The sequence below is a fragment of the Apodemus sylvaticus genome, chromosome 6 (assembly GCF_947179515.1).
Source record: "Apodemus sylvaticus chromosome 6, mApoSyl1.1, whole genome shotgun sequence".
Classification (NCBI taxonomy): Eukaryota; Metazoa; Chordata; class Mammalia; order Rodentia; family Muridae; genus Apodemus; species Apodemus sylvaticus.
Window position 1 is genome coordinate 41,558,648 of NC_067477.1, and position 21,201 is coordinate 41,579,848.

At 42.4% G+C, this 21,201-nt stretch overlaps 1 protein-coding gene across 2 annotated transcripts in view; it reads right to left on the minus strand.

Moving 5' to 3' along the window:
• Susd6 (sushi domain containing 6) overlaps positions 1–16,142 on the minus strand; it is a 94,008-nt gene extending 77,866 nt beyond the window's left edge. The window contains exon 1 of one of the 2 annotated variants that reach the window (XM_052185548.1): positions 16,056–16,142. The gene's annotated coding sequence lies outside the window, so the exon portion shown is untranslated. Of the gene's footprint in view, positions 1–15,737; positions 15,823–16,055 lie in introns of those variants that run through there. The other variant, XM_052185549.1, reaches the window with a different exon arrangement.
• Between the last annotated feature and the right edge of the window lie 5,059 nt (positions 16,143–21,201).

The window sequence follows — 21,201 nt, forward strand, 5'->3', positions numbered from 1 at the left end:
AAAAACCCAAAAAAAGAAAGAAAGAAAGAAAGAAAGAAAGAAAGAAAGAAAGAAAGAAAGAAAGAAAGAAAGAAAGAAAGGAAAAGAAAAGAAAAGAAAAGAAAAGAAAAGAAAAGAAAAGAAAAAGAAAAAGGAAAAGGAAAAAGAAAAAGAAAATCCAAAAGTCACACTAAAAGAGTGTCTTCCCTCTGTAATGGTATCTCTGCAGTCCTAAAGCAACCTTCAGGTCACTTTGCACCTGCCTTCTATAAATGACCTACTTGAGAAAAGAGAGTAATTAGAAGGGATAGAAATGAAGAGTCATTAAGTCTCTATACGATAAGAACAGATCTGTCGCATGTGACCAAAGCTCCAAGAGCAAGAGAGTCCCACATTCCCATATTTACGGATTAATTTTATCAGTCATTTTTATTAGAAAAACAATCTGGTTCATTTCTTTAAAAAAAAGTTTTAAGGCTTATTTATTTATTTGTAAGAAGGGACATGAATGTGGATGTCAGAGGACAATCAATGTGAATCAGTTCCCTCCTTCCACCAGGGTGGCAAGCCCCTTTGCTCACTAAACCATCTTACTGGTTTCCACCTAGTTAATTTCTGGTAAGACCCAGGCATGAGTTTTCAGAGATCAAGGACTGCCTATAATTTGATTCCCAAAAGGTGGCATCCTTGACAGCAGCTCCAAAACCAGTGTGTCAGCTCTCTCTTCCTAGTGTCCTGATGCTGCTTCTGCAAACTCATGGTTAGCCTTGAAATAAACCCACAACCTAGTTCTTTTATAAGAACTTTGTCCAAAATTTTTAGTCATCACCCTTAAAAATAAACTATCTTCAAAACCCAGATAAATACTAGAGAAAAATTAATACAAATTCTAAGCAGCGTACGCTTTAAAGGGACTTTCAACAAAGAGGTAAGAGGGTGCACCTCCACAGACAATTCTTATTTTGAAATTAGCTACCAGTTAAGAGGTTCTCCTTCATGAGGTTTTTAAGATCTTCCTAAATCCAAAACAAAAAGGATACTTGTCTAAAGAGGTACAGGAACCTGGATAGCCTCAAATATGAAAAATTGGGTACCTCAAAGGTAGCCCCTTAAAATTTTACAGTCCCCAACAATATGCAGATAATCATGTGATCCAAAGAAAGGTTTTCCACTAGAGAAGCTCAACCTGTCCTGTGCAGGCCTGTTGGAACAAAGGAAAAAAAGAACGTAAGCAAAAAAAAAGAACAACTTCAGCAAAGGATAGACTGGAATGTTCTGAACTTGACAGGTCAGAAACTTGGACTACAAATAAGGACAATGAAAGAGAACCTGCCATGTACCAAATAAAATAAATGTGGAAATGGGGAGAGGGAAACAAGCCCTAACCTCTGTAATTCTGTGGCCCATCTGCCACAGAAAGTGGGGAAAAAGATAGGATCCAAAATTAGCCAAACCTGAATCATGTTAACCCCTCAGACATGGACAGACCATTGGTGCTCAACTATGGCACTTCCACAGTCCTGGCCAGTATATGAGCAGACACCTCCGAGACCTCCAGTTTGCTACAGACTACACTGACAGAGCAGGTGTTTTCAGACACCACATAGGTATCAGTGCTATTTCTGCGGTAACCCAAGCCCCTTAGCATGATGCTAGGTGTGGTGGCTACATAACAAGGTTCTAGCATAAAAGAAAAAGGGGAGAAAAAAAAAGAGAAAAGAGGAGAAAATAGAAAGAATGTGAAGAAGGGAGGCAAAGTCACCTATTCATTCTGTGCCTTACCTTCAGCAACCTTAAAGTGTAATTCCCACCTCCTTTAACCCATAGGCATGAGAATAAGAGCTGACAACACCAACATTATTAGCTGAACACTTCCCATGTGCTAGATGGGAACTTTACATTTCTAGGCACTTTACACTTTTCACTTCATATAATCCTCAAAACTCACAGCCTATGGTACATGCAATTATTAACACCCATTTTCAGTTGAAGAAGCTGAGGCTTAGCAAAGACTTACAGTCATGTACTCAGAAAACTCTTAACACTAAGAAAGCAAGGGTCCGATACTTTTATCACATCTTTTCCAAACTGCTATTTGAATATCTTTTCATTATCAGGGCTGTGCCTTCTACTTAAAATATGTCCATTTGATTCTCATATCAATTTTATTAAATGTGGCTCTAATAAGTTATTCAAGTTATACATATCACTAGTATAAAATTCAAATAACACAGAAAAATAGTTTAAGAAGTTATAGTTTGGGCTGGAGAGGTGGCTCAGAGGTTAAGAGCACTCATTGACTGCTCTTCCAGAGGTCCTGAGTTCAAATCCCAGCAACCACATGGTGACTCACAATCATCTGTAATGAGATCTGATATCCTCTTCTGGTGTGTCTGAAGATAGCTACATTGTACTTATATATAATAAATAAATCTTAAAAAAAAAAAAAGAAGTTATAGTTTAGCCAAGAATGGTGGTACATGCTTTTAATCCCATCCCTCTGGAGGTAAAGGCAAGCTTTGTTGAGTTTGAGGCCAGCAAATTCTAGGAGTGTCAAAGTTACACATAGAGAGACTTGTCTCAAAAAAAGAAAAAGACGAAATTATTGTTTCTCTTATCTTTATGACCTAGAGTTCTCTCCCCAGGAAATCATTAATCTGTTAATAAGGTACCTTTCTAGAGATCACATTAACATCGGTTCCATTTCACAAACTACAAAACTGAAGGATCATCTGGGCATAGGGATGAATGCCTAAGGCAGGAAGACTGCCAAGAGTTTAAGACTAGTCTGGACTACATGTGAGACCTCATCTAAACGAATGCTAAAAACTCTGAAAATCAAAGTTCAGTTTGTTCCAGGTCATACAGTTGGGAAGTAGAAGAGCTGAGACTGAAGCAAGGTTGCTCTAAGCTCACTACCTTCTCTGCAGTCTCCTCCTAAGTACTCTCTTCTAAAAACAACTGCCATTCTCAAAGGACAGAGAAATAGGGAAACTGCACCTGGCCTATGGCCAGTTTTACTCCTCCACTTTCCTAACTAAATGGAAAAAGCAGGCAGGCTGCCCAAGTACATCTCTGGTTCAAGAACGCTGGCACTCCACATTCTTTCTATTCTAGGCTGCCACAGCTCAAGCAAGACTTTCTATAATGTTCTTGGAGCTCACAGTCTCATCTCCAGCCTTTGGAAACAATATAGGATAATAGTTTAGCATCAGAGACCATGCTGGTTTCCTCCTGTAACATCAAAAGGAAGGAAGTGTCTTCAAATGCCCTCAAGCTTGGAAACACCATCAGGCTGAAGAGTCAATGACTGCAAAGGGACAGTTAGAACTAAGCTATCAACATACCTATTTGGGGTGAGCTTGCTCAAAATCTTGCTCAAAATCTCAGAGCAGTGTTTAGAACATAATGAGCTCAGAATTTCTGCTTTGTTTTACTCCTTTCTGACCTGTCAACCACATAAATTTTGAGATATTTCTGTCTCTGGGGACTTTCCTCCTCCTCCAAAGAATAAAACCTTTGTATATATGGAAACATTCTTCCTGAGGATATTAGGGCTGCTTTTTCAAATTATACACACATTCACAATTTTCAAATTTATTTTCATCATTTTTAGTGTATATCTGTGTGGTGTGTGTGTGTGTGTGTGTGTGTGTGTGTGTGTGTCTGTGTGTGTGTGTTGGGGGGGAGGTATACAAGCCTGAGTACCAGTACTAGATCAGCCTAGAGCTGGGATTACAAGCACTTTTGAGCTGCTCAACATGCTGGGCCACCTCCCAGTCCCCACATTTGAATTTTTGTCCCATCAGTATACAAAAACATACTGAGTTTAGGACTTCTGTGCTGAGCCAGGGGAACAGCATAATAGCAACTGCTATTACACTGCTGTTGCTCAGCAAGTAAATGTTATGGATCTAAAATCCCTGGAAGTTTCCATTTGCCAGCAAGAGCTACCAATGTTGGATTTAAGGCTGAGTCAGCATCTCAATTATAAGTACAGTAGCTGCTGAAGGTGGGAGTAGAGAGATGGTCAAGGGTTATGAGCACATGCTGCTCTTACAGAGAACAACCTAGGTTCAATTCCCAGGAACCACATGGAAGCTTACAACCATCTTTAACTTCCCTCCAGTTCCAGTGGAATCCAATGCCCTCTTCATGTCTCTGAGGGCCCAACACATAGAGGTGACATATACATACATGTAGGCAAAATACTCATACACATAAAATAAACTATTATTTAAAAATTTAACTCTCATTGGGCAGTGGTGGCGTATGCCTTTAATCCTAGCACTTGGGAGGCAGAGGCAGGAAGATTTCTGAGTTCGAGGTCAGCCTGGTCTACAGAGTGAGTTCCAGGACATCCAGGGTTACACAGAGAAACCCTGTCTCGAAAAATAAACAAACAAACCAAAAAAATTCAACTCATTATCAAAGGTTTTGCTTTTCCCATTTGTATATCATGACTAAAATTTAAGTACAGCTGTTCCTTGGTAGTCACAAAGATTACTGATTTCAAGACACCCATGGATATCAAAATCTTAGGATATTCAAGTACCTTATTTAAAAACAGCATAGTAGTTACTTACAAATACCTTCCTATATACATTAAATCATCTCTAGATTACTTATAAGACTTAACACTGTGCAAATTAATTGCCAGGCTGTATTGTTTAGAGAGTAACAAGAAAAAAGTCTACACTGGCCAATGCAGATACATTTTTCTCCCTCCAAATTGTCAGTGTAAGGTTAGCTGACTCCACAGAACCCCCAAGATTAGGGAGGGCACATATATTTTATATGAAATGTCTTATGTGAGAACCTGTAAAATGCAGACATTTTTGCCTGTTTTGCTGCTATATTTGTTAATATAGGTGTCTAGCCCATATTGTAAAAGGGGGAAATTTAAAACACACTTTTAAGGGGTTTGAAATGTGTAAGAAAAGACTAACTGTAACACCAGAGAACAACTCAAATAATGCATGTTAAGTGTTAAAGTGTGCTGCAAAGAATCTGGGAGAGGGTACTCAATAAATTCTTGCATAATTAACACATGAGTTTAAACACATTACTTAAAAAAATCCCTTGTCACCTTAGCACCACCATCTATCTTCCCTAAAGCTGCCACCAATGGCTCTGACTTCTATTCATGCTACCACTCTCCACCTATATTCCTAAAAATAAACATGTACTTTTAGACAAGCACCCATAGGACAATGAGAAGCACCAACAAAATCATTCATTGCTAATGAACAAGGAAACAAGTCATCCCGTGTTAACTATTTCCTTATCTACAACTCATTCACACTCAATGCTGAATATATTTATTCCTCCAAGCTACAAAAACAAATGTATAAATTAGTTTTAGAGCACAATTGATACCTACCAAGGCTTTTACAAAACCCAACAGGCCTATAGAACATTAAGGCTTTGTGTCTACCATATACAACAGAGTCGGCCAAGTTAACTCCTAGGTATTTTCCTAGACTGACAATTCCATGCAAGCAAGTACTGTGACCATTTTGCTTTCCTACAACTATATATATTGGATTGGGCATGGTGGCATGAGCCTTTAATCTGCGGGCAAAGGCAGAAGGCTCTCTGTGAGTTTGAGACCAGCCTGGTCTACATAGCAAGCTCCAAGACTACATAGATCCACCCTGTCTCACAAACAAAATCAAAACAAAACAACAAAACAACAACAACAAAAACAACAACAAAGAAAAAAAGCAATAAAAGCTGGGCAATGGTGGCATTTGCCTTTGATTCCAGCCCTGGTCTACAGAGGAAGTTCTGGGACAGGCAAGGTTACACAGAGAAACCCTATCTCAAAACAAAAACAAAACAAAACAAGACAAGATAAAACAAAAACAAAACAAAAAACAAAAACAACAACAACAATAAACCCAGAAACAAGTCAGGCATAGAGGAGCATAACTTTAACCCCAAAGCTTTGGAGGCTGAGGCAGGAGGGTCTCTGTGAGTTTAAGGCAAGCTTGTTCTACATTGTGAATTACAGAATAGCCAGGGCTACATTGTAGCTCACTGTGAGACTCTGTCTCAAAGCAAACAAACAAATAAAATGTATATAATGCATCCAGCCATGTATTCACTACATGCCAAATATCTAGATTTACTTGTTGGTTTCTACAGTAACTACCTGCCTCTTACCAGTCCAAAACCTAAACTGATTATCAGCTCACAAATTATTATAACTTGAGGGTACACATAAAACAGGAAAAAAGATGAGTCAATGAATTCTTATGAAACCCAGAGCCTGTTTTTCTTGATATACTGCTGTGTAACAAGCAAAATCCCCATAGGAGTAAACAAGGAGGAAGATGCCTTCCTACAGCAGATGGCCTACCTGTGGATGAGAAATAAACAGTCAGCATACCATTCACTAATGGTCTAAAAATGTAGTCAGAACACCAACCAAAACAACAGTACCAACCAAATACAAAACACTGTTCACTAGCTTTCAGGGATAGGGAAAAATGAAAATATTATGAGCAGTTTCTTTCCTAACTGACTCAAGATATACAGTTGTTTCAGATGTGTGTTCACATTGCCTTTAAGTGGATGACTGACTGACTATATGTATATATATATATATATATGTGTGTGTATATATATATATATATATATATATATATATATATATATATATATCCAAAGAAGTCAAACCCACAGTTATGAAGGGGTTGTCAGATAACAGGAGAAAGGTATTAGGGTGGGGAGGCAGAATAAGTAATAAAGAGGTGAAGGAGTAGGATTCATTCAGATGACTACTCTCTCCCAATCCTCAAGTAATTCTACCATATCTAGGATGCCTCACCTGGATGACCTAAGGAAAATAAATACAACAGAGAACACAATCCAGTGGCCTGGAGTCAAGTAGCATTTTTGAATCACAAAAAAAAAGCATAGCACAGAGAAAAAAAAAAGTTAAGAAGCTTAACTGTCTTGCAACTGTACCCATTTTAAGAAAAGTATTCCCTAGGGCTTGAGAGATGGCTCAAATAGTGTGTACTGCTCTTGCAGAGCACCAGAGAATGATCCCCACCAACCACAACCACCAGGGCCAGAGATTCCAACTTCCTTTCCTCTATGGGTGCCTGCACTCAAGTAAGTACGCACATGTTCTCTCTCTCTCTCTCTCTCTCTCTCTCTCTCTCTCTCTCTCTCTCTCTCTCTCAAACACACACACACACACACACACACACATAAAAACTGTCTTTTAAAAAGTATCCCTCACACAAATAAGAATAGTCTCTTTTTAAAAGTATTCCTTCAAACATTGTAAAGACACATTCCCCTTTGTTGCTCACTAACAGACTCAAAAACACTACTACAGATGCTAGGGTAGTTCAGATGATAGAATGTTTGTCAGCATTCATGAAGCCCTGGGTTTTATGTTTAATACCATAAGCATATTCTGTCTCAAAAACAACAACATACCATGGAAGAACATGAGTTTATTCAAGATAAAACAAAATAATATGAATCAAACCTGGCTGAGGACCCATTATACTTTCTAAACACAGGACCAGGGGAGGACATGAACAAAGAGACAAGGTGATCTTACTGAGGTAAGAACTTGGCTTCACTACTGATCGATCCTTACGCTTCCAGTTCTCATTTTTCTTTTCTGTAAGAGGTAAAGAGGATCTCAGAATTCAAAGTCCAAGTCTTCCAACTTTAATGAACCTACAGTTTCTCTTCATATACTTGTTTGTTGTACAAGAAATCAAATGGAATACAGAAGCCTAGCTACAAACATAAATTGTATGCCATGTGGTGACACACACCTTTAATCCCAACAGTGCAGGTGGATTAAAAAGGCAGGTGGGAGTCCAGGCATGGTGGTACCCATCTTTACTCCCAGTACTCGGGAGGCACAGGCAAGGACATTCTTGTGAGTTCAAGGCTAGCCTGGTCTACAAAGCCAGATCCAGGACAGTCAAAGCTGTTACATAGAGAAACCCTGTACAACAACAACAAACCAAACAAGAAGGGAGGGAGGGAGGGAGGAAGGGAGGGAGGGAGGGAGGGAGGGAGGGAGGGAGGGAGGGAGGGAAGGAGGGAAGGAGGGGAAAAAGAAAGATAGGTGGGGGCTAAAGAGATTGCTTAGCAGTTTAAGTGCTTTGGCTACTCTTCCAGAGGTCCTGACCTCAATTCCCAGCAACGATATGGTGGCTCACAACCATCTATAATCTGATTCCCACTGCCGATGAGCATGAAAACTGAGCACACATATACACAAAATAAATAAATCTTTTAAAAAAAAAAAAAAAAAAAGGACAAGTGAATCTCTGAGAATTCTAGGCCAGCCTAATTTACACAGTGAGTTCCAAACAGCCAGAAATAAATAGAATTTATCTCAAAAGAATAAAATTAAAAATAATTTGACTCCTCATTGGGCCTCTTTTTTTTTCTTTTCTCTTCTTTTCTTTTTTTGATTTGGTTTTTTCAAGACAGGGTTTCTCTGTATAGCCCTGGCTGTCCTGGAACTCACTCTATAGACCAGGCTGGCCTCGAACTCAGAAATCCACCTACCTCTCTACCTTCCAGAGTGCTGGGATTACAGGTGTGCACCATCACTGCCCGGCCTCATTGGGCCTCTTGAAACTCTAGAATTTGGGAATAGAATTTGTATTAACAATAGGGCCTACTTCAAATCCCCAAATTTTAGACAATGAACTCTACCAGATAAGTTATAGCTGCACTCATAAATATTTATACACACACATCTAAAGAACTTTCCAGGACTCATCTTTGCCTTGGTTCCAGATACAGGAACCCAGAGAAGGCTAACTAAAGTACCCCATTTTTGTCTGCCTTGGAGGCCATGTGCCCTTCCCTCTGTTTCTTTAGAAAGAAACTGTCTTGACACTGATAAAACAACAAGGTGACCTGTAAGTGTGCAGTTTCAAGAGCTTTTAATAATGATCTAGAAACAAGAGGTCAAAGCCTGCTGTTGATCATAAAAGCCAGTTCCAATTAGGACAAGGGTGAAAGGAGAGAGAACATTACATTATTCCAGTAAGATGGCTGGTTTGATGTAAATGCTCAGATTAAATCCCATTCAGGAAATGACACTCTCAGCAGCACCATCTGCTCCTTCTGGTGTCTAGCCTGATCTTGTTTTTTCAAACTCAGCTGTATGTAGCCAGTCCACCTGTCCAAGGATGGTGAAAGCCGCTCTAAGGAGCACCGTTCCTCAGATCTGCACATTCGCTCACAGCCACTGTAGATCTTCCCCCTATCTTGAGGTTTTACTCCCCAGCAAGTACACAGAACTGAAAGACAATTTTTACAAGGAAAGGAAAAACTTCTGAGAACTACAGATCACATTTAATATAAAAAGCCCCAAGAAATGAAAACACGAGTCCACACAAAAACTTACACAAGAATGTTTTTAGCTGACTATGGTGTGCCTACTTGGGAGGCTGAAGCAGGAGGACCTCAAAGCCAGCCTAGAATACATGACTATCTCTCTCTCTCTCTCTCTCTCTCTCTCTCTCTCTCTCTCTCTCTCTCTCTCTCTCTCTCTCTCTTTTATATATATATATATATATATAAACAATGTTCTTGGCAACATTATTCAAAACCCAAAATGGAAGCAATGCAAATGTCCATCAGCTGACAAGTAAGGTATACTTGGCAATAAACTGGGACTGAAGCACAGACAAATGCTCCAACACCAATAAATCTTAACAATAGTAAGTGGGGCTGGCTCAGCAGTTAAGAACATCAGTTGTTCTTCCAGAGGACTCAGGTTCTATTCCCATCACCCACAAGGTGGCCCACAATTGATAGTAACTCCAGCCCAGGAGATCTAACGCCATCTTCTGGAATCCGAGGGTACTGCATGAACATGGCATGCAGGCAAAACACCCACCACACACATTAAAAAGAAAAAAAAGTAACTGAAAGTTAAAGAAGCCAGTTACTAAAGACTACATATACATACCACAATTACAATAACACAAAATAAGCCGGGCGGTGGTGGTGCACGCCTGTAATCCCAGCACTCTGGGAGGCAGAGACAGGTGGATTTCTGAGTTTGAGGCCAGCCTGGTCTACAGAGTGAGTTACAGGATAGCTAGGGCTACACAGAGAAACCCTGTCTTGAAAAAACCAAATCCAAAAAACAAAAAACAAAAACAAACAAACAAACAAAAAAAACCCACACAAAATAAGTAGGCAGACATACAAAGACAGTAGGTGAGAGTAGTCTAAAATTAGATTGGTATGATTTTATACAACCCCACAAATATACTAAAAACAGCTGCACTGTTTATGCAAATTTCAATCAAGTAATGCATAAAGACAATGGTATAGACTGGGTATGATGGTATACACCTTTAATCCCAGCACTCAAAAAAACAGAGGCAGAACTCTGTGAATCCAAGGCCAACCTCATCTATATATTGATTTCCAGGACAGATTGAGCTACATATTAGGACCTTGTCTCAAAAAATCTGTACAAAGAAATATTACTCAATATTGAACAGAACAAAGTACAGATACATGCTATAACACAAACCTCAGAAGCATGCTAAGTAAAAAGAAGCCACATGGGTGAATTTTTATGATATATAAGCTATAAGCCAACAAAGCTACTTCTTTAAAAAGGCACATGACAAAGTAAAATGTTAAATGCCAAAAAATCTCCTTGAGTTAACTTAGAAATGATCGATATATGTGAAGTCATTTGAACTACTAACGATGAGTCATGGGAAAATGGTTATGGAATAATGCTGAGAAAAACCAAAAATCAAAACAAGAGGTTTAGGGTCTGCCAGGAAAAATGGAAGAAACAGAATACACAGAAAAGACATGTTAGGTTACACAATAATTAATTTATTTTGACCTGTACATTCTAACCTGTCTATAATCTACTTTAATGGCAATTAAAGGGAAACAAATCCCCCTCAATCTTTCCTCAAGCAGTCTGCAGAGACAACTCCAATTTAAGATGAAAATAAGCAACCCACTTTCTTGGTTCCCTTTTTTCAGAATTCCACCCACTTAGTTCTCAGAGATCTACGAAGAGCAACCCAAAGGAGAAGAACAGGACTAACGTGATGCTCAGAAGCTACTTTCATTCACAGCCAAAGAGAACTTCAGCAAAGACAGTCTACATAAAGGTAACTCCACTCTAAACTTAAACTTCTGTGGGTACACAGGCACGTCACTGCTGGTGGTAATTTGGATTTGGGCAGATTAGATTCTCCAAGTTCCTCCTGGAGAAAAGCTGGTAAGAAAAGGGAGTTTGGAAGAGTCCCCAGTCAAATCTCTTCTCTTGAGGTTTTGCTTCCAATCTCCAGCTAGAGGAAAAAAGAATCCTGAATTATTTTCTTTTCAACATAAAAGAGTCAAGTAATGCCGGGCAGTGGTGGCGCATGCCTTTACTCCCAGCACTCGGGAGGCAGAGGCAGGAGGATTTCTGAGTTCGAGGCCAGCCTGGTCTACAGAGTGAGTTCCAGGACAGCCAGGGCTACACAGAGAAACTGTCTCAAAAAAAAAAAAAGAAAAAAGAAAAAAGAAAAAAGAAAAAAGAAAAAAACAAAACAAAACCAAAAAAAAAGAGTCAAGTAATAAAGAACTGTCTTTCTGCATAAGTACTGAATCTGCTGCTGTCATGAAGAACCCCAGGCTATTTTCCCAAGTCACAAAAAATGAAAACAAAACACTTGGACCAACTGCTACTCTGGAGGGGGTGTATCAGGGCACACAGCTACCAGGCAATTTTAGAGCCCTCTCAACACTGGCCACATTAAGAGGCACGTATATCTGTTTCTGCTTGAGAATGCTTCACAAATATCCTGTTTTGGAAGTACTTCCTGAATTTTTGGCATACAGCTTTCAGATATTTCCAGGAGGGAGACACATCACAGATAACAGAAGAGTCTGAAACCCAACTCAGTTTTCACTACAACTGCTGTATCCTGCTACTCTTAAACCCAGTATCTTCACAGACTCAACTGACCCTTGACCTTGGGAGTAGCAGTTAGCCTTTCAGAACAACAGCAACTCAGCTCAACACCACTTGAGATCTATCAGATTCTGGAGACCTCTGCACCCAGCTGAGAACCAGAGGACAAAAGAGCAAAGGAAGGAGCCTTGCTGGTTCCCAGCTCCCACCCCCAAGATTAAAGGGGACAGGCAAACACAGAAATGAGGAGATAACTGGCAGGTGCCTGCTGGACCTCTCCTTTCTTACATAAAAGATTTTTACAGGGTAACACTCATGAACATACATCAACCACAGAAACAATTTCTACTTACTTGAATCTCAGCCACCATGTAGAAAATAGATTTTCATACCCAAGGTCTGTCACCTCAAAGTTTGCCTGACTGCTTCAGCTTCAAATACTCATCACACAGCTTCTAGCCCCCCTCCTAAGCTGTATTCTTCCTTCCCATCAGCAAGCTAACACCTCCCACACAATTTCTCACTGCTTTAACTTTTTAAGCACCCTACAATGTGCTTATAAACCTATAAGCATGAATTTTCTAAAAACCATTTAACTGGTGAAGACTCATTGATATTACATATGCAGATGTTCTGGCTTTTTGTTGTTTGGAAACAAGGTCTCACTAAGCAGTACAAGCTAACCTTGAATTTAAGATCCTTCTTCTCTTCACTCCATGGTTTGAACTTGTCCTAAAAGTCCAGAAAATCCTCAAATTCATGTATTAATTCTATTTGGAGGTAGGACTAGAAGGTGGATAGATACCTTAGCAGGTGACCAAGTGGGCAGACAGGTAACCAAGTGGGCTATAAGAATCTGCCTCTTCCTCTCATGAACCGTCACTTGGTAAAGAGGAAAGCAAGGGAAAACACAATCTTCTCTGGCTTTCCTTCACTGGCAGCAAGTGATTCTACTTATTCTCCCAAATCACCTGTTTGGTACTGAAATGAGGAAAATCATGCTCCTCACTGAATTTTTAACCTTTCTCTTTGCTTTTCAACAAGGTCTCACTTTTTAGTACTGGCTATCCTAGAACTCTAGGATACCTCCCAGCACCAGAATTAACGGCATTAGCCACCATGCCCAGTCTCAACAAAAATTTTAAGATTTTATTGATTATGCATAGGTGTCTGTGTGCATTCAGTCCAGGAAAGGGCATTAAGTACCCTAAAGCTGTGAAGTCAAGAGTGGCTGTGAGCTGGTTGGGTGCTAGAAATCAAATACAGTCCTCGGCAAGAGCAGCAAGCACTCACTAAGCCATCTCTACAGCTCCCTAACCGAATTTTTAAGATATTTATTCTTTAAGCCTACTGAGGATACCTACTGAGGATAGCAGTTGTCAAGAGAGCTAAAAATACAGAAAAAAAGCACAAGGAAAAGTATGAAATGAGAATAAAGGATGTTTTGATGGTCAACAGTGTCTTTTGTTTTTTTGTCATCTGATTTTGACACAGGGTTTCACTGTGTGTGTATCCAGGCTAGCTGGAAGTCGTGACCCTCCTACCTCAGGCCTCCCCAATGCTGATTACAGACATGCACAACCAAAAGGAAGTTTTAATGTGAGGAATGGACAAACATAATGTCTGCAAAATAATGCTTACTAGTAATAATAAACTTGTAAAAAGTCTTACTTTTAAAAGCCAAATGAATTAGTAGCTTGGAGGGCACATGTTGTATGTGTGTGTGGAGGAAGCAGTGAAGCAGGAACTGAGGCCCCAGAGACAGCAGAGGAGGAAATCCCCTGTCAGAAGATGCATCATTACATAAGCGTTCCAGTTCACTCACCACACCATGGAGAGCAGCCAGGAAACCACAGAGTGCTGAGGTCTTGCCACCCGCCAGGCTGCAGCACCTTTCTACCTGGCTATTTCTTTGCAATGAGCTTGAATGCTGGCTCTGGAGAAGCTGGACTCAACGAGTCAAACGGACATCCTGTGGGTTTGTGCTCAGGACTGCATACCCTGAGCCTTTTCTATAGCAGTAGATGAGGATTTTTTTTTCATCTACCATTCCTACTACAATATCTAGAGTCCCTCTGCAGACAGGAATCCCATCTACAGGCTCAGTCTCAAACTGATAACTGTTCTTTCTTTTAAACTTAATGGGTACAAGTTCCTTAAGCAGCAAACAGTAATGAAAACTACTACCATAAACCAAAATAAACTAACTTAAACATTGAGTACCATGAAGACCTGTCTGGTTTCAGTTTTAATCATCCCAGTATCTATAAAACTGGGCAACAACTGGCATAAACTGTATATGACATGTAATTAAAAAAAAAAAAAAGTGCTGTAATCCCAGCACTCTGGGAGGCAGAGGCAGGCGGATTTCTGAGTTTGAGGCCAGCCTGGTCTACAAAGTGAGTTCCAGGATAGCCAGGGCTATACAGAGAAACCCTGTCTCGGGGGGGGGGTGGGGGGGGGGGGGGGGGGGGGGGGGTGGGGGGGAGTGAACTAGTGTTGTGCAACCCTACCATTACTGGGCTTCCCAGAGAGAATTAGGGGTGCTTATAATTAGAGAAACAGCCTCAAATAGTGGTGCTTTGAGAAGGATCTAGACACTCCAGAACTTACATTTGTGGCCTTACATTATTTAACTTGTGAAGCATTTGTCTCAAATGAAAAATAAGGTAATATCAACCCTACCTCAAAATTATTAAATGAGATCAAAAGTGAAACTTGGGCCAGTGAGAGAGCTCAGAGTGTAGAAGCACTTGTCACCAGACCTGATGATCACCAGAGTTCAGCCGCTGGGAGGTAGAAAATTGGTTCCTGCAATTTGTTCTTTGGCCTCCACACCAGCACCATGATGTGTGTGTGTGTGTGTATGTGTGTATATATATATATATTATATATATACATATATATATATATGTATATATATATATATATGCACAAGCTCACACACTCAAACTCACACACGCTAAATAAATTTATCTCAGAACACAATAAACCCTCAAGAAGTTTTCCACAGTATCACTGCCTTATGAGATTATTCCCGGACTGAAGTACAGGAATCACCCTCCAACTCAAGACAGTTCTCATTTCTACTTGAATGTGCATCTAATGAAAATTGCAAAGCTCAGAAAACTAAGTAGTCAATGCCAAGGGCATGTCTCTACTAGTCTCCACTAGATGGTGACAGCCTGGGTGTAGAATTCCCAGAGCACAAAAAAAGTGTGTGTGTGTGTGTGTGTGTGTGTGAGAGAGAGAGAGGAGAGAGAGAGAGAGAGAGAGATTTTTTTAACCAAAGGGATTCTAACACCAAAAACTGAATTGATCACTGTGAAAAGTGGAAAGACACTGCAGATGTAGAAAGGAGTAAATACCCATGGCTTAACTGAAAAGGACAATGTCCCCCGCACCTCTCTGTACAGAGCCCTTCAAACCCCAATCAGCAAGAGCAACAAAGGGTAGCATACTGCCTTGTCACCATAGAAGTGTGTGGCAACAACGTTAGGCCCCTGCTGAACTAATGTGAAGTTCCCAGTGAATCTGATGCCTCTTTAGGATCCTGGGCCTTGCTGCCTTCCCAAGTCCGTTACAGGTAAGTTTTTCCACCACGGTGGCTGTCCCGTGAGGGATCATCAGTCCCACAAGTAAGAAAGTCTATAAGTAGTTACACGAAAACCAAAACAAAACAGGAAATGGCTTCGGCGAGTTTCAGCCCACATAATAAGAAAAGTTTTTGCCACTGAAGAGGCGACCAGGCGCTGGGGCTCCAGAACGCTCACGCACACCGGCGAGCGCGGCTGCAACATTTCCCCAGGAAACCCACCTCGGCCAAGCCCGTCCCGCCGTGCGGCCCCGCGGCTTCGCTGGGCGGGAGGGCCTCCGCCTTGCAGCGCGCTCCGCCGAGCCCGATCTGATCCTCCGGTCTCGGGCACCAGCACAGCCACGCCGCCGCCTTCCGAGTGGCCTGACCCGGCTACCTCGGCGCGGCTCGCAGTGCTGACACCGGCCAGAGCCGTAGCAGGCGGCCGCGCAGAGGCCCGCGACCCTGAGGAAGTGCGTGCCCGCCAGTGCCCTGACAACCGGCCCCGCGCGCCGCTGACACAAAGCCGGCCCTCCAACCCGGGCGGCGGTGACAACTCACCCGGGAGCGGCGCCGAGACCTCCGGGAAGGGGGCGCTAGCAGCTCCCGCGTCACCGAACCTGCTCCGCCGCTGCGCGCGCCCGCCTGCACTCCCTGTCGGGTCCCCGCGACGCCTCGCGTGCCCTGGTCTGGCTCGCGCTGCCGGGCGCAGAGGGAGGAGGAGGAGGAGGACGCGAGCTGTGGCCGGCTCCTGAGGGATGGAACGCGGCGGCGGCTGCGCCAGCGTCACTGGCCCAGCTGCACGGCGCGGGCGGGGGAGGCCCCCGCGGAGGGGGAAGGGCAGGGGACGAGGCCTGGGCGGGGCAGGCACGCACGCAACAAGCGCAGGCGTCGCGCCGCGCCGCGGCGACCGCCCCGAGGAGTCACGCGCACGCGCCTCTGACCTTGTCTGACACGCCCCTGGGGCGTGGGGGGAACCTTAAAGCGACAGTCGCTCGGACAGCTCTGGCTGTAATACCTACTCCTGTTAGCCAACTTCCTAGCGCGCCCTCCGGTTCTTTTACTGTTATTGTTTGGTTATTCTTTGGATGTTTTAATTACTGTCATTTGCAAAGAAGAATACTGTTGTTTAAGAGCCTCTTCCACACACGTTGCCCATTTAGGTCTTGAATCGCTTGCCTGACCTATCTCTGAAGCAGGTTATTATCTCCCTATTAAACAGTACTCTAGGTTAAGGTGTGTAACTTAACTACCTCAAAAGTGCCCCGAGGGGGTTAGGTGGGTGTGGAAATGTAGATCAGGCCATTTTGATTCTATAAAGCTGGGGTGGGCTTCGGGAATCTTTTTAATGGAGGTCCCTGAGTGCTCTTTCTGCGCTCTCAAAAGCACCTGGCAGATCTTAAATTGAGGAAACTGACATTCCAGCGAGGGCTGGGGAACCCGGAGCTGCAGGCATGGCCCCCAGCTTTGCTCTGCTTCTGAACCTCCTTGAATGGCTTTCAAGCACATCTTAGGTGAGCAAATTGAGGACTGGCCGGCTGCATTCATTTAACAGTGACATCTCACTATACAGGGGTGGCTATATGACAGTGGAAATTATGTGTCTTTGTGACTAGGGTCTTTGTACTTGGACTGTCATAGAGGTGCTCAATAAATGTTGAAGCACTCCTTTTTGAAAATCAGTGGCTCATAAATTAAGCAGGCCTGTTAGCCCTTTTTCCTTTTTCTAGGCAAGTGCCCTACCTAGGATCCACTGGGGTTCGGGATGGAGCTGTCTTCTTCTTCTTCTTCTTCTTCTTCTTCTTCTTCTTCTTTCTTCTTCTTCTTCTTCTTCTTCTTCTTCTTCTTCTTCTTCCTCCTCCTCCTCCTCCTCCTCCTCCTCCTCCTCCTCCTTCTTCTTTTTCTTCTTCTTCTCCTCCTCCTCCTCCTCCTTCTTTTGCCAGATGCCCTTTGAACAAAGTTACACCTCAGGGCCTTTCACCTAGAAAGCTTCCAATAAAGGTTCAGTGAATTACTGCCACAACAACACACCCATCCTCTAGAGCAGTGATTCGCAACCTTAATGCTGTCACCCCCTTAATACAGTTCCTCATGCTATGGCAACTCCCAACCACAAAACTATATTTTCATTGCTACTCCATAACTGTAATTTTGGTACTATTATGAACCATAATGTAAAGATCTGTATTTTTCGATGGTCTTAGGCGCCCCCCTTGTGAAAGGGTCATGTTCAACCCCTTTCAGGGTCCCAACTCACAGGTAGAGGACCACTCTGGAAAACTCTCCCCTTGGGCCTAGGAGAAACCCCTGATGTATTTCCACCTTTTTTCCTTTCTTTCTCTGGGAAAAATAGAGAACTGTCATCCTGCCCACTTACCCAGTCTGAGGGAGCTGCACCTGCCCAGACCATTAAGGGAGTTGAAAAACATCAATAATTCTAGCAATATGGAAAGAGACTGAGGCAGGAGGATTCCAGATACAAGGCTAGCCTCAGCTATAAAGCAAGATCCTGTCTCAGAAAAAGGAAAGAAATGATGAGCCAGGCAGTGGTGGTGCACGCCTTTAATCCCAGCACTCGGGAGGCAGAGGCAGGCAGATTTCTGAGTTCAAAGCCAGCCTGGTCTATGGAGTGAGTTCCAGGACAGAGAAACCCTGTCTCAGAAAGAAAGAAAGAAAGAAAGAAAGAAAGAAAGAAAGAAAGAAAGAAAGAAAGAAAGAAAGAAAGAAAGAAAGAAAGAAAGAAAGAAAGAAAGAAAGGAAGGAAGGAAGGAAGGAAGGAAGGAAGGAAGGAAGGAAGGAAGGAAGGAAGAAAGAAAAGAAAAGATGAAAAATACAAATACCGCAGGGCCATAGGGTAGCATATCTTACTAAAACTTGTGGTCCTAGCAGGAAGACCCAAGAGACAAAAGAAAAGAAACAGGGAAAGAGTAAAGAATTGCCTGGGCCACACCAAACAGAAGGATGGATATAAAAAGAAAGAGACAAAGGAAGAAAGTGGGCATTCGGATGTACGAACAGGTTATGTCTTCCGAGTCTCTCGCCACATGTACGGACAGGTTATGTCTTCCGAGTCTCTCGCCACATGTGACAGGGAACTCCATGGAACACTTGCCACATCTCACAATGTGACCCTGTATCATCACTCGCTACCTACCAGAGTCCACCAACCGAGAGCAAAGTCCTCCAGCACAGACTGCAGGGCTCTCTGCTGTCCGGCAGGAATCCAATCACATCACCTCTGAACAGCTGACACCTGCGCCTCCCCGCCCTGCTGGCAGATCCCTGACCAAGCTACCACCTGCCACACCTCTGAGACCGCGCCATCTGCTCCCCTACCTGGAATGGCCTTGCCGTCACCCTTCCTCACTTGGCTGCGCTTCTCCTGTCCCTCTGGGGTGCTCTGTTTCACTTCCACAATTACTTCCCTTTGCTTTTATATTGCCAGGATGGGGATCAGGTCTAGCCCCCCTCTCTGCCCTCCCTCCTACCCCTATACTCCCCATAGATCTGGGCCAAAGATCTTTTTTTTTTTTTAAGAATTATTTATTTATTTTATGTATAGGAACATACCTTAACTATCTTCAGACACACCAGAAGAGGACATCAGATCCCATTACAGACATTTGTGAGCCACCATGTGGTTGCTGGGATTTGAACTCATGACCTCTGGAAGAGCATTCAGTGCTCTTAACTGCTGAGCCATCTCTTCAGCCCTGGGCCAAAGATCTTATATCCTGCTTTGCTCTGCTCTCCTGCCAAATGGTACTCCCTAGCTTAGAATAAGTGTTTGTGGTGGTTTGGTTTAGTTTGGGGTTTTTGTGGATGATGAGATATCCCAAGATGGAGGTTAAGAATGATCTGTGCCCCAGTCCAGTCTCAGGCAAGCAGCCCTAGTTAGATGTAATAGGACCTCCACCACCAGAATAGTCATCAAAGTAGAAGAGAGACTTGCTGACAAGAAGAAAGGGTTTGGTGGCTGGGGATGAGAGGATGATGGGGCTGGGAAATATGATTAAAGTATATCATATATTCACAAATATTGTGAAAGAATAAAAATTGGATTTACAAGAGTCTTAAATGCATGAGGAACATTGATTTTAAAAGGGGCCCATATATATATATATATATATATATATATATATATATATATATATATATATATATATATACTGCTAGGAAATCAAACCTAGGCATTTCAGTTTCTTCACTTCTTTTCTCCCCCTGAGATAGGGTTTCTCTGCGTAGCCCTGGCTGTCCTGGAACTCATTCTATAGACCAGGGAAGCCTTGAAGCCACACACATCTGCTTGCCTCTGTCCATCTCTACTCACACCCCAGAGTTCTGCTCTACTACTGCCTGACTCCACACCCAGGTCTCTAAGCATGCTAGCAAGCAGTTCACCACTGAGCCATTTCCTTGGTCTGCTGGCATTGGCTTTGGTTTTGCTTTGAAGCAGAGTCCAGGTAGTCCAGGCTAACCTTGAACTGAAAATCTTCATAACTACCTCCTGAGAGATACGACTAATATGCTACCCTATCCTGCTAGTTTTACAGATCATCCAGGAAAGGTACTGACTGCCAAGCCTGATGACCTGAGTTTGGTCTTCTGGATACATATGTAGGAAGAAGAAAACACTTCCGCAAATTTTTCTCTGATTTCCACCTGTGTGTGATGGTAGATACACACACACACATACACACACACACACACACACACACTAAATAAACAAATATATAAGTATACATTTTTAAAATCTTACAATATATTTTAATGTAGCAGCTTTATTTTGTTAGGCAACTCATCAGCAATTCACAACTTAAATGTCCACTTAACATAAACAATTAGATCTTCTTAAAATATATTTACAGTATTGTATACCATTACCACAGTCAATTAGAACATTTTTCTGGATCCCCAAGACACTTTGGTAAGGATGGAAACCAGGGCTCATAAGCATGCTAGGGCATGCTGACTACCACTGAAGCTGCACCCGTGGTCCCCAAAGCAAATTGTAATCCTCCACCATCTAGGCAACCAATATCTATCTTCTCTTACCCCAGAGAGAAGTGGAAAAACCAACCATTGCTGTTTGTCAGTGACTAAGGGGATTTCTGACGTGTGGCACTCCCAGCCCTAGACTTAGGACACTCTTGAGCAAAGCAGTTAAGTCGTTTAGTTCCTCAGGAAAGAGCCCAGAGGCAAGGTATTCCTTTCTTTCCTGAGAATCCAGCCATGGGTGTGTGGTCCTTAACACCTTGCAGGCAGCCACAGTGAAGCTTAACTCTTTTGGGAGAGGGGGGAAATGGGCTCAGAATAAGTGTGTGACATCATTGTTGCTATGGTTATGACATGTAACAGCTGTAATGATAGCCACTATTTCTAGGCACCTCCTATGTGCCAGGTACTTACTTGATAGGAAGTTTATCTCTGTAACTTCTAATTCTGGTAACAATCTTCCAAGTCGAGTATCATTAACATCATTTTACTGGGAAGGCTCACAGAGAGGTTTCAACCTATCAAAAACCACATGGCAGGTATGTTGCAAAACCAGAATGTGTTCTTGTTTCTCTGTTCCAAAGGTCATTCTCCAGGGGGAAAAAAAAAAAAGCAGCCTCCTACCCCTAGCAAAAGATGGTCCTTGTGTATCTATCTGCTCATCTCCCTCAAAGGGCTACTTTACACAGCAGCTCATTGTATCCACACAGCA